At 24.3% G+C, this 12,679-nt stretch overlaps 5 pseudogenes; 4 read left to right on the plus strand and 1 right to left on the minus strand.

Annotated features, from left to right (window-relative positions):
• The first annotated feature begins 287 nt into the window (after window positions 1–287).
• On the plus strand, window positions 288–1,166 carry LOC129246125 (NADH-ubiquinone oxidoreductase chain 2-like; annotated as a pseudogene).
• A 529-nt stretch (window positions 1,167–1,695) lies between these two features.
• LOC129244421 (cytochrome c oxidase subunit 1-like) lies at window positions 1,696–3,221 on the plus strand (annotated as a pseudogene).
• Window positions 3,222–7,288: 4,067 nt separating this feature from the next.
• LOC129244422 (NADH-ubiquinone oxidoreductase chain 5-like) lies at window positions 7,289–8,109 on the minus strand (annotated as a pseudogene).
• Window positions 8,110–10,588: 2,479 nt separating this feature from the next.
• Window positions 10,589–11,092, plus strand: LOC129245361 (NADH-ubiquinone oxidoreductase chain 6-like; annotated as a pseudogene).
• A 4-nt stretch (window positions 11,093–11,096) lies between these two features.
• LOC129245362 (cytochrome b-like) lies at window positions 11,097–12,199 on the plus strand (annotated as a pseudogene).
• Window positions 12,200–12,679: the final 480 nt, after the last annotated feature.

A 12,679-nucleotide genomic window follows, 5' to 3' on the forward strand; every position in this document is an offset into this window, starting at 1 on the left:
AAGGGTTACCTTGATAGGGTAAATTATGTAATAACTTTACATTCATTATATTTAATAGAATTAAACTATTTCTAAAAGTATCAAAAACTTTTGTGCATCATGCACCAAAATATAAAATAATTATTAATAAAACTAATAATAAAATAAATCACAAATAGTTTAATCTATTTATTTAGTAAAAAGATAAGCTAATTAAGCTACTGGGTTCATACCCCATTTATAAAGGTTTTAATCCTTTTCTTTTTAATTTTCAATAATTCTGCCAAAATTATATTTTTTTTATTTTAATAATAGGAACATTAATTACAGTATCATCTAATTCTTGATTAAGAGCTTGAATAGGTTTAGAAATTAATTTATTATCTTTTATCCCCCTAATAAGAGATAATAATTTAATATCAACAGAAGCCTCTCTTAAGTATTTTTTAACTCAAGCAATTGCATCTGCTGTTTTATTATTTGCTATTATTATAATATACCTTAATAATTTCCCTATATTACAATCAAATTCAATATATAATGATATAATTATTTATTCTTCTCTTTTATTAAAAAGTGGGGCAGCCCCTTTCCATTTTTGATTCCCTAACGTTATAGAGGGATTATCATGAATAAATGTTTTAGTATTAATAACATGACAAAAAATTGCCCCAATTATATTAATTTCATATATCACAATTCAACAAAATATTTTTATTTTTTCAATTATTATTCTATCAACAATTATTGGATCAATAGGAGGATTAAACCAAACATCTTTACGAAAATTAATAGCATTTTCATCAATTAATCATCTAGGATGAATACTAGCTGCAATACAAGTTAGTGAATCAATGTGAATAATTTATTTCTGTTTTTATACATTTTTATCCTTTAGTCTAACATTTATCTTTAATAATTTCAAAATATATCATATTAATCAATTATTTAATTCATTTTTTAACTCAAAAATTTTAAAATTTATGTTATTTCTAAATTTATTATCCTTAGGTGGTCTTCCACCATTTATTGGATTTCTACCAAAATGATTGGTTATTCAATTATTAGTTTTAAATGATCAATATACTCTTATAACAATTATAACAGTAATAACTTTAATTACATTATTTTTTTATTTACGTTTGTGTTTTGCTGCTTTTATATTAAACTATAATGAAAATAATTGAACAAACTATATGCAAATTAACAAAATTTCATTTAAATGCATAATAATTTTATCATTTAATATATTTCCACATTTAGATTAATTTTAGTATCTATGATCTTTATAACTTTATAGTAAGTTAGCTTAAACTAAATCAAAAATTTTATATCTTATAAAAATTTTAATTTATTATAAAACAAAGGCTTTAAGTTAAATAAACTAATAACCTTCAAAGCTATAAATATAAGTTAAATCTTTTAAGCCTTAGTAAAACTATATTTATACTCCTTTAGAATTGCAGTCTAATGTCATTATTGACTATAAATCTGTGAAATTAAAATTTAGTTTAATCTATTTATTTAGTAAATTCTTCTTGATTTATAAAATTTAATTACAAATAAATTTTGTGATAAAAAAATTTAGTTTAATCACTGAATTTTTGATTAAAAAGAATTTATTCTTATAAATAGATTTACAATCTATCGCCTAATCTTCAGCCATTTAATCATTTAATACTTATTTAATAATAAAGAATATTTAAATTGTCTTAATCGCAACAATGGCTATTCTCAACAAATCATAAAGATATTGGAACATTATATTTTATTTTTGGAGCATGAGCTGGAATAGTAGGAACATCTCTTAGAATTCTAATTCGAACTGAATTAGGACATCCAGGAGCCTTAATTGGAGATGATCAAATTTACAATGTAATTGTAACAGCTCACGCATTTGTAATAATTTTTTTTATAGTAATACCTATTATAATTGGAGGATTTGGAAATTGATTAGTACCTTTAATATTAGGAGCACCTGATATAGCATTCTCACGAATAAATAATATAAGATTCTGATTATTACCTCCTTCTCTTACACTATTACTAGTAAGTAGTATAGTAGAAAACGGGGCTGGTACAGGATGAACTGTTTATCCTCCATTATCATCTCTAATCGCTCATGGAGGAGCTTCAGTAAATTTAGCTATTTTTTCATTACATTTAGCTGGAATTTCATCAATCCTAGGAGCAGTAAATTTTATTACAACAGTAATTAATATACGATCTACTGGTATAACATTTGATCGAATACCTTTATTTGTATGAGCTGTAGTATTAACAGCACTATTATTACTTTTATCTTTACCAGTACTAGCTGGTGCAATTACTATATTATTAACTGACCGAAACTTAAATACATCTTTTTTTGACCCTGCTGGAGGAGGAGATCCAATTTTATATCAACATTTATTTTGATTTTTTGGCCACCCAGAAGTTTATATTCTAATTTTACCTGGATTTGGAATAATTTCTCATATTATTAGTCAAGAATCAGGTAAAAAGGAAACATTTGGTTCTTTAGGGATAATTTATGCAATAATAGCAATTGGACTATTATAATTGGACACATATTTACTGTTGGAATAGACGTAGACACACGAGCATATTTTACATCAGCTACTATAATTATTGCAGTACCAACAGGAATTAAAATTTTCAGTTGATTAGCTACACTACATGGAACTCAATTAAATTATTCCCCAGCAATATTATGAGCTCTAGGATTTGCTTTCTTATTTACAGTAGGAGGATTAACTGGAGTAATACTTGCTAATTTTTCTGTAGATATTATTTTACATGATACTTATTATGTAGTAGCACACTTCCACTATGTATTATCTATAGGAGCAGTATTCGCAATTATAGCTGGATTTATTCACTGATATCCTTTACTTACTGGATTAAATATAAATCCTAGATGACTAAAAAGTCAATTTATTATTATATTTATTGGAGTAAATTTAACATTCTTTCCTCAACATTTCTTAGGACTAGCAGGTATACCTCGACGATATTCAGATTATCCAGATGCATATACAACATGAAATATTATCTCAACTATTGGATCTTCTATTTCATTATTAGGTATTTTATTTTTCTTATTCATTATTTGAGAAAGTATAATTTCCCAACGACAAGTTATTTACCCTATACAACTAAGTTCATCAATTGAATGACTTCAGAATACCCCTCCTGCTGAACATAGTTATTCTGAATTACCACTTTTAACTAATTTCTAATATGGCAGATTAGTGCAATGGATTTAAGCTCCATATATAAAGTATTTCACTTTTATTAGAATCATAAATATAAAATACTAATCTATTTATTTAGTAAATTCTTAATTATTAATATATATGTATATATAATATATAATGACAACATGAGCAGCCCTTGGCCTTCAAGATAGAGCCTCTCCCTTAATAGAACAATTATCATTTTTTCACGATCATACCCTTATAATTTTAGTAATAATCACAACTTTAGTAGGTTATTTAATATTTATATTATTTTTTAATTCCTACACAAATCGAAATCTTCTACATGGGCAAACTATTGAAGTAATTTGAACAATTCTGCCAGCTATTATTCTATTATTTATTGCTTTTCCTTCTTTACGACTTTTATATTTAATTGACGAAATTAATGAACCTTCAGTAACTCTAAAAGCTATTGGACACCAATGATACTGAAGTTATGAATATTCAGATTTTATAAATGTAGAATTTGATTCATATATAATCCCAACAAATGAATTAACAGCAGATAGATTCCGATTACTAGATGTAGATAATCGTGTTATTTTACCAATAAATTCTCAAATTCGTATTTTAGTAACAGCTGCAGATGTAATTCATTCATGAACAGTACCCGCTCTTGGAGTAAAAGTAGATGGAACTCCTGGACGATTAAATCAAATTAATTTTTTAATAAATCGACCGGGATTATTCTACGGTCAATGTTCTGAAATTTGTGGCGCTAATCATAGTTTTATACCTATTGTCATTGAAAGCATTCCTGTTAACCATTTTATTAAATGAATTACAAATAGAGTAAATTCATCATTAGATGACTGAAAGCAAGTACTGGTCTCTTAAACCATTCTATAGTAAATTAGCACTTACTTCTAATGATTTATAAATTATATTTTATAATAAAAAAAAAATTAGTTAAATACATATAACATTAGTTTGTCAAACTAAAATTATTAAGCTTATTAATATTTTTTAATTCCACAAATAGCCCCAATTGGTTGATTAAGTTTATTTATTATTTTTTCTATTACATTTATACTTTTTAGAATAATAAATTACTATTCTGTAATTCCTCAATCCCCTAAATCTGATTCAACTAAAAAATCTTCAACTCAATCTCTTAATTGAAAATGATAACAAATCTATTCTCAGTTTTTGATCCCACCTCAAGTATTTTTAATTTATCTCTTAATTGAATAAGAACTCTTTTAGGATTAATAGTAATCCCTTCAACATATTGATTAATACCTTCACGATACCATATTTTCTGGAATTCAATTTTATTAACTTTACACAAAGAATTTAAAACTTTATTAGGAGCTACAGGACATTCAGGATCAACTTTTATTTTCGTTTCTTTATTTTCACTAATTTTATTCAATAATTTTATAGGATTATTCCCTTATATTTTCACAAGCACAAGCCATTTAACGTTAACTTTAACATTAGCTTTACCTTTATGATTATGTTTCATAATTTATGGCTGAATTAATCATACCCAACATATATTTGCTCATTTAGTTCCTCAAGGAACACCAGCAATTTTAATACCATTCATAGTATGTATTGAAACAATTAGAAATTTAATTCGACTAGGAACTCTAGCAGTACGATTAGCAGCTAATATAATTGCAGGTCACTTACTATTAACTCTTCTAGGAAATACAGGTCCATCACTTTCATATGCTATTATTTCGCTATTAATTATTGCTCAAATTGCTTTATTAGTACTTGAATCAGCTGTAGCAATTATTCAATCCTATGTATTCGCAGTATTAAGTACTTTATACTCTAGAGAAGTAAATTAATTATAAATAATGTCAACACACGCTAATCATCCATTTCATTTAGTAGATTATAGCCCATGACCTTTAACAGGAGCTATTGGAGCAATAACATCAGTTTCAGGTTTAGTTAAATGATTCCATCAATATGATATTTCATTATTCTTATTAGGTAATATTATTACTATTTTAACTGTCTATCAATGATGACGAGACGTTTCTCGTGAAGGAACTTTCCAAGGATTACATACCCTACCTGTAACATTAGGTCTACGATGAGGAATAATCTTATTTATTTTATCAGAAGTTTTATTTTTTGTATCATTTTTCTGAGCTTTTTTTCATAGAAGATTATCTCCAACAATTGAATTAGGAGCTTCATGACCACCAACCGGAATTAAACCTTTCAACCCATTTCAAATTCCTTTATTAAATACAGCTATCTTATTAGCCTCAGGAGTAACTGTAACATGAGCTCATCATAGTTTAATAGAAGGTAATCATTCCCAAGGTACACAAGGATTATTCTTCACAGTGTTATTAGGAGTATAGTTTACTATTTTACAAGCATATGAATACATTGAAGCACCATTCACAATCGCTGACTCAGTTTACGGATCCACATTTTTTATAGCTACAGGATTTCATGGAATCCATGTATTAATTGGAACAACTTTCTTATTAATCTGTTTAATCCGACATTTAAATAATCATTTTTCAAAAACACATCATTTCGGTTTTGAAGCAGCCGCTTGATACTGACATTTCGTTGATATTGTTTGATTATTTTTATATATTTCAATTTATTGATGAGGAGGATAATAAAATAATATAACTAATATTTTTACAATATCTATATAATATATAAAGTATATTTGACTTCCAATCATAAAGTCTACTAATTAGTAGTATAGATAATTTTCTCAATTATTATTATAGCTCTAACTCTAATAACAATTACAAGTATTGTAATAATTTTAGCTTCTATTTTATCAAAAAAAAGCATAGCAGATCGAGAAAAATGTTCCCCATTTGAATGTGGATTCGACCCAAAATCATCATCACGTCTCCCATTCTCTATACGATTCTTCCTAATTACAATTATTTTTTTAATTTTTGATGTAGAAATTGCTTTAATTTTACCAATAATCTTAATTATTAACTTATCAAACATTATAATATGAACAACTACATCAATTATTTTTATTATAATCTTAATTATTGGTTTATATCACGAATGAAATCAAGGTATATTAAATTGATCTAATTAACATTATCAATAATATAAATAAAATAGGATTGTAGTTAATTATAACATTTGATTTGCATTCAAAAAGTATTGAATTTTCAATCTATCTTATTAATCTATTTATTTAGTAAATTCTTAATTATTAATTTAATAAATAAAAACGAATATGAAGCGATTTATTGCAATTAGTTTCGACCTAATTTTAGGTAATTTACTACCCTTATTCTAAAATTAAAAATTTAATTTAATCTATTTATTTAGTAAATTCTTAATTATTAATTTAATTGAAGCCAAAAAGAGGCATATCACTGTTAATGATAGAACTGAAATTTAATTTCCAATTAAGGAAGTAAGATGTTCAAGAAAAAGCTGCTAACTTTTATCTTTTAATGGTTAAATTCCATTTATACTTCTATTTATATAGTTTAACAAAAACATTACATTTTCATTGTAAAATTAAAAATATTTTTTTTATAAATTACTAAATTTTATTACTTAAATTTATTTGATAAATAAATCTATAATAAAATTATTTATAATAACCATTACTTATCAAATAAATTAAAAATTCAATGAAAACAACCTATTTCATTTCAAATAAGTTATTTTCCTTTAATAAATATATAATTTACTAAAAATTATTCACTTCATTCAAGAATTAAATAATTACCCTAACATCTTCAGTGTTATACTCTACAATTTGAGCTACTTGAATAAAATAAGAAAAAAAAATCTAAAAAGGAAAGTAATTCATAAAACAAATAACAAAAGATAAATTTTTAAATTATTATTATGTAAAAAATAAATTATATTAATTGAGAATATTCTACCAACTTATTATACAAATTCTGTCCTCCTATAAATTCAGATCATCCTTGATCAAAAGATTTATAAACAACTCTTCCTAAAACTAAAGGAGGATTAATTACACCATAAGTAGAAATGTAAGGTATAAATCACATCGAACCAGAAAAATATCTTACTAAATAATTATTTAAAGATTTATTAAAATAAAATAAAGATACATTTGAAATTAAATATCCTAATAACCCCCCACTAATACAAACAAATAAAGTTAATAATTTCAAATAAATTGGTAAACAAATTATATAAGGAGTAGGAAAAATTAATCACCTAAGTATACTACCACCAATAATACTTATAATTAATAGTCCTCTTATACCACGCAGCATAATTCATCCCTCATCTCTTAATATATTCAAAGAACCACAATTTAATTCACCAGTTATAGAATAATAAACCAACCGAAAAGAATAACATACAGTTAATCCAGTAGAAAAAAATAAAGAAAAAAAGAAAATATATTAATATAACTTAAAGACACAATTTCTAAAATCAAATCCTTAGAATAAAATCCAGCTAAAAAAGGCATACCACATAAAGCTAAATTAGCGACATTAAAACAACCAGAAGTTAAAGGTATATAAATTCCTAATCCACCTATCAACCGAATATCTTGTGAATTATTTATATTATGAATAATAGCCCCAGCACATATAAACAATAATGCTTTAAATAAAGCATGACTCAATAAATGAAAAAAAGCCAATTTATAAAATCCTATTGATAAAATTCTTATTATTAAACCCAACTGACTTAAAGTAGATAAAGCAATAATTTTTTTTAAGTCATATTCAAAATTAGCTCCTAATCCAGCTATAAATATAGTCAAACCAGATAATAAAAGTAAAACTTGACCTATTCAAGAATTGCATAATAAAATATTAAACCGAATTAATAAATAAATTCCAGCAGTAACAAGAGTAGAAGAATGAACTAATGCAGAAACAGGAGTAGGAGCTGCTATTGCAGCAGGTAATCAAGATGAAAAAGGAATTTGTGCTCTTTTAGTTATAGCAGCTAATATAATTAATCCACCAATAATTTCTATTTCAATTCTATTTTTTATTGTTTCCAAATAAAAAATATCATTTCAACTTCCATAATTTAATATTCAAGCAATAGCTAATAAAAAGGCAACATCACCAATTCGATTAGATAAAGCAGTTAATATACCAGCATTATAAGATTTTACATTTTGAAAATAAATTACTAAACAATAAGAAACTAATCCCAATCCATCTCATCCTAATAAAATTCTAATTAAATTAGGACTAATAATTAATAATATTATAGACAAAACAAATATAAGAACTAATATAATAAAACGATTAATATTTACATCTCCACCCATATATTCCTTTCTGTAATAAATAACTAAAGAAGAAATTAGTAAAACAAAAGATATAAATAATAAACTCATTCAATCAAATAAAAAAGTTATAACAATTCTGCAAGAATTAAATCTAACTACTTCTCATTCAATAAATATACAAAAATCCTTAATTAACATTAATAATCTAAATAAAAAAAATTAATTCTAAATAAAATTAAAACCAAAAATCTAATTCTACAAATAGATAAATACTTTCTCACGATTTAAAATGATCAAAAATCATATCATTGACACCACAAATCAATATTTTAAATAAACTATTTAAATAAAATTAAAGTCAAATTATACAAATATCACTCTTTAAAATTAATAAATTTAAAGGAAATCAATGTAAAAATAATAAATAATATTCCCGAATTTTACCACCTCTAAACGAATAAACTCCAGAAAATAATTTACCATGCTGACTATAAGCATATAAATATAGGGTATAAGCAGCTCTAAAAAAAGATAATAAAGATAAAGAAATTATTGTTAATCAAGATCAACTAACAATTCTATTTAATAAACAAATTTCACCTAATAAATTTAAAGAAGGAGGTGCAGCTATATTACAAGCTCTTAACAAAAATCATCATAATGTTATAGAAGGTATAAAATTTAATAAACCCTTATTAATCAATAAACTTCGACTACCTAACCGTTCATATGTAATATTAACTAAACAAAAAAGTCCTGAAGAACAAAGTCCATGAGCAATTATTAATGTATAAGAACCACAAAACCCTAAATATCTTAAAGTTATAAGACCTCCTAAAACAATTCCTATATGAGCAACAGAAGAATAAGCAATTAAAGCTTTTAAATCAGTTTGACGTAAACAAACTAAACTAATTAAAACACCCCCAATTAATCTAATTCTAATTCAAATATAATTATATTTAATACCACTTACTTGTAAAAAAGAAAAAACTCGTAATAATCCATATCCACCTAACTTTAATATAACTCCAGCTAAAATTATTAAACCAGAAACAGGAGCTTCTACATGAGCTTTTGGTAGTCATAAATGAACCAAAAATATAGGTATCTTAACTAAAAAAGCTAAAATTAAAGATAAATATAATAAATCATAACAATTAACATAATTTATCAAAAGATAATAATTCAATGTTATTAAAGTATTATATAAATAAAAGATTCCTACTAATATAGGTAAAGAAACTAATAAAGTATAAAATAAAAGATAAATACCAGCTTGTAAACGTTCAGGTTGATACCCTCAACCCAAAATTAAAAATAAAGTAGGAATCAATCTTCTTTCAAAAAATAAATAAAACATAAATAAATTTATTCTACCAAAAGTTAAAACTAAACATAATAATAAAATTAACAGATTAATTAAAAAAAATTTTCATAATTACTATACTTATTAATAGATTCACTAGAAGTAATTATAAGTGTACAAATTCAAAAACTTAATAAAATTAATCCATATGAAATAATATCAAATCCCAAAAAATAAGAAATATTTACAAAATAATTTGTACAATAATTCATTAAAATAAGAATAAAACTTACCAAAAATAGTAAATTTTGAACCGTTCAAAATGAATTTATAATAAAACAAAAAGGTATAATAAAAATTATTATAAAAATTAACTTTAACATTGTAATACATTAAATGATTGAAAATAATCATTTCCATGAGTTCGAATTATAGATACTAAAATTGAAAGACCCAAAGCCCCTTCACAAACACTAAAAGTTAAAAATATTATACTAAAATATCTTCTAAAATCTATTAAATTTAAATAAATAAATAATTGAAAAAATAAACTTAAAACAATATATTCTAATCTTAAAAGCATAGACAATAAATGTTTACGATTAAAAACAAAAACAAATACTCCTATTAAAATTAAAAAACAAGGTAATCCCCAATATAATAATATTAACATTAGTTTTAATAGTTTAACAAAAACATTGGTCTTGTAAATCAAAAATAAGAATTAATCTTTTAAAACTTCAAGAGAAAAGAAATAACTTTATCATTAATCCCCAAAATTAATATTTTAAATAAACTACCTCCTGATATTATACAATTATATTAACTTTATACTCAACAACATTGATTTCTAGTCTTATTTTTATTCAAATAAACCATCCATTAGCAATAGGATTAATATTATTAATTCAAACATTACAAATTTGTCTTCTAACTGGATTAATAGCTAAAAGATTCTGATTCTCATATGTATTATTTTTAATTTTCCTAGGAGGAGTACTAGTATTATTCATTTACGTTACATCCCTAGCATCAAATGAAATATTTTCACTTTCAATGAAAACAACCTATTCATTTATATTAATTTTCATTTTATTAATAAGTACAAGATGATTTGTAGATAAATCATATATTTCATTCTTCATTCAAAATAACGAAATACAAACTATAATTAATTTAAATATATTTACAGAAGAAAATTCTCTAAATCTTCATAAATTATATAACTATCCAACAAATTTAATTACTATTTTATTAATAAATTACTTATTAATTACATTAATTGCATTAGTAAAAATTACTAAATTATTCTACGGACCCCTCCGATTAATAAATTAAACTAATGAACAAACCTTTACGAACCCAACATCCATTATTCAAAATTGCAAATAATGCTCTAGTAGATCTTCCAGCTCCAATTAATATTTCAGCATGATGAAACTTCGGATCACTATTAGGATTATGTTTAATTATTCAAATTCTAACAGGACTTTTCTTAGCTATACATTACACAGCAGACATTAATTTAGCTTTCAATAGTGTTAATCATATCTGCCGAGATGTAAATTATGGCTGATTATTACGAACTTTACATGCTAATGGTGCATCATTTTTCTTCATTTGTATTTATCTACATATTGGTCGAGGAATTTATTATGGTTCATATTTATTTACACCTACATGACTAGTAGGAGTCCTAATTCTATTTTTAGTTATAGCAACAGCATTCATAGGTTACGTTTTACCATGAGGACAAATATCATTCTGAGGAGCCACAGTTATTACAAATCTATTATCTGCAATTCCTTACTTAGGAATTGATATAGTTCAATGAGTTTGAAGAGGATTTGCAGTTGATAATGCCACTCTTACACGATTCTTTACATTTCATTTTATTTTACCATTTATTGTATTAGCAATAACATTAATTCATTTATTATTTTTACATCAAACAGGATCTAATAATCCAATCGGATTAAATTCTAATATTGATAAAATTCCATTCCATCCATATTTTACATACAAGGATATTGTAGGATTTATTATTATAATTATAGCACTTCTATTATTAACTTTAATTAACCCTTATTTATTAGGAGACCCTGATAATTTCATTCCTGCTAATCCTCTAGTAACACCAGTTCACATTCAACCCGAATGATATTTTCTATTTGCATATGCAATTTTACGTTCTATTCCCAATAAATTAGGAGGAGTTATTGCATTAGTTTTATCAATTGCAATCCTAGCAATTTTACCATTTTATCATTTAAGAAACTTCCGAGGGATCCAATTTTATCCTGTAAATAAAATTTTATTTTGAATTATAGTAGTTACTGTAATTCTATTAACATGAATCGGAGCACGACCTGTAGAAGACCCTTATGTACTAGTTGGACAAATTTTAACAGTAATTTACTTTTTATATTACATTATTAATCCACTAATTAACAAATGATGAGATAACTTAATTAATTAGTTAATGAGCTTGAAAAAGCATATGTTTTGAAAACATAATATAGGAACAAAAATTTCCTATTAACTTTACTAAAATCAATTAACAATATATAATATATTAAAAATAATTTAACACCAATAAAAAATAATAAATAATTTAAAGAAAAGGGTAAAAAACACTTTCAAGCTAAATATATTAATTTATCATAACGAAACCGAGGTAAAGTTCCACGAACTCAAATGAAAACAAATGAAATAAAAACCAATTTAAAATAAAATACTAAATTAAACAAATCACAACCAAAAAAAATTACACAAAATAATATACTCATAAATAAAATTCTAGCATATTCAGCTATAAAAATCAAAGCAAATCCACCACTTCTATATTCAATATTAAACCCTGAAACTAATTCAGATTCACCTTCAGCAAAATCAAAAGGTGTTCGATTAGTTTCAGCTAAACAA

Source organism: Anastrepha obliqua, chromosome 4, assembly GCF_027943255.1.
Source record: "Anastrepha obliqua isolate idAnaObli1 chromosome 4, idAnaObli1_1.0, whole genome shotgun sequence".
Classification (NCBI taxonomy): domain Eukaryota; kingdom Metazoa; phylum Arthropoda; class Insecta; order Diptera; family Tephritidae; genus Anastrepha; species Anastrepha obliqua.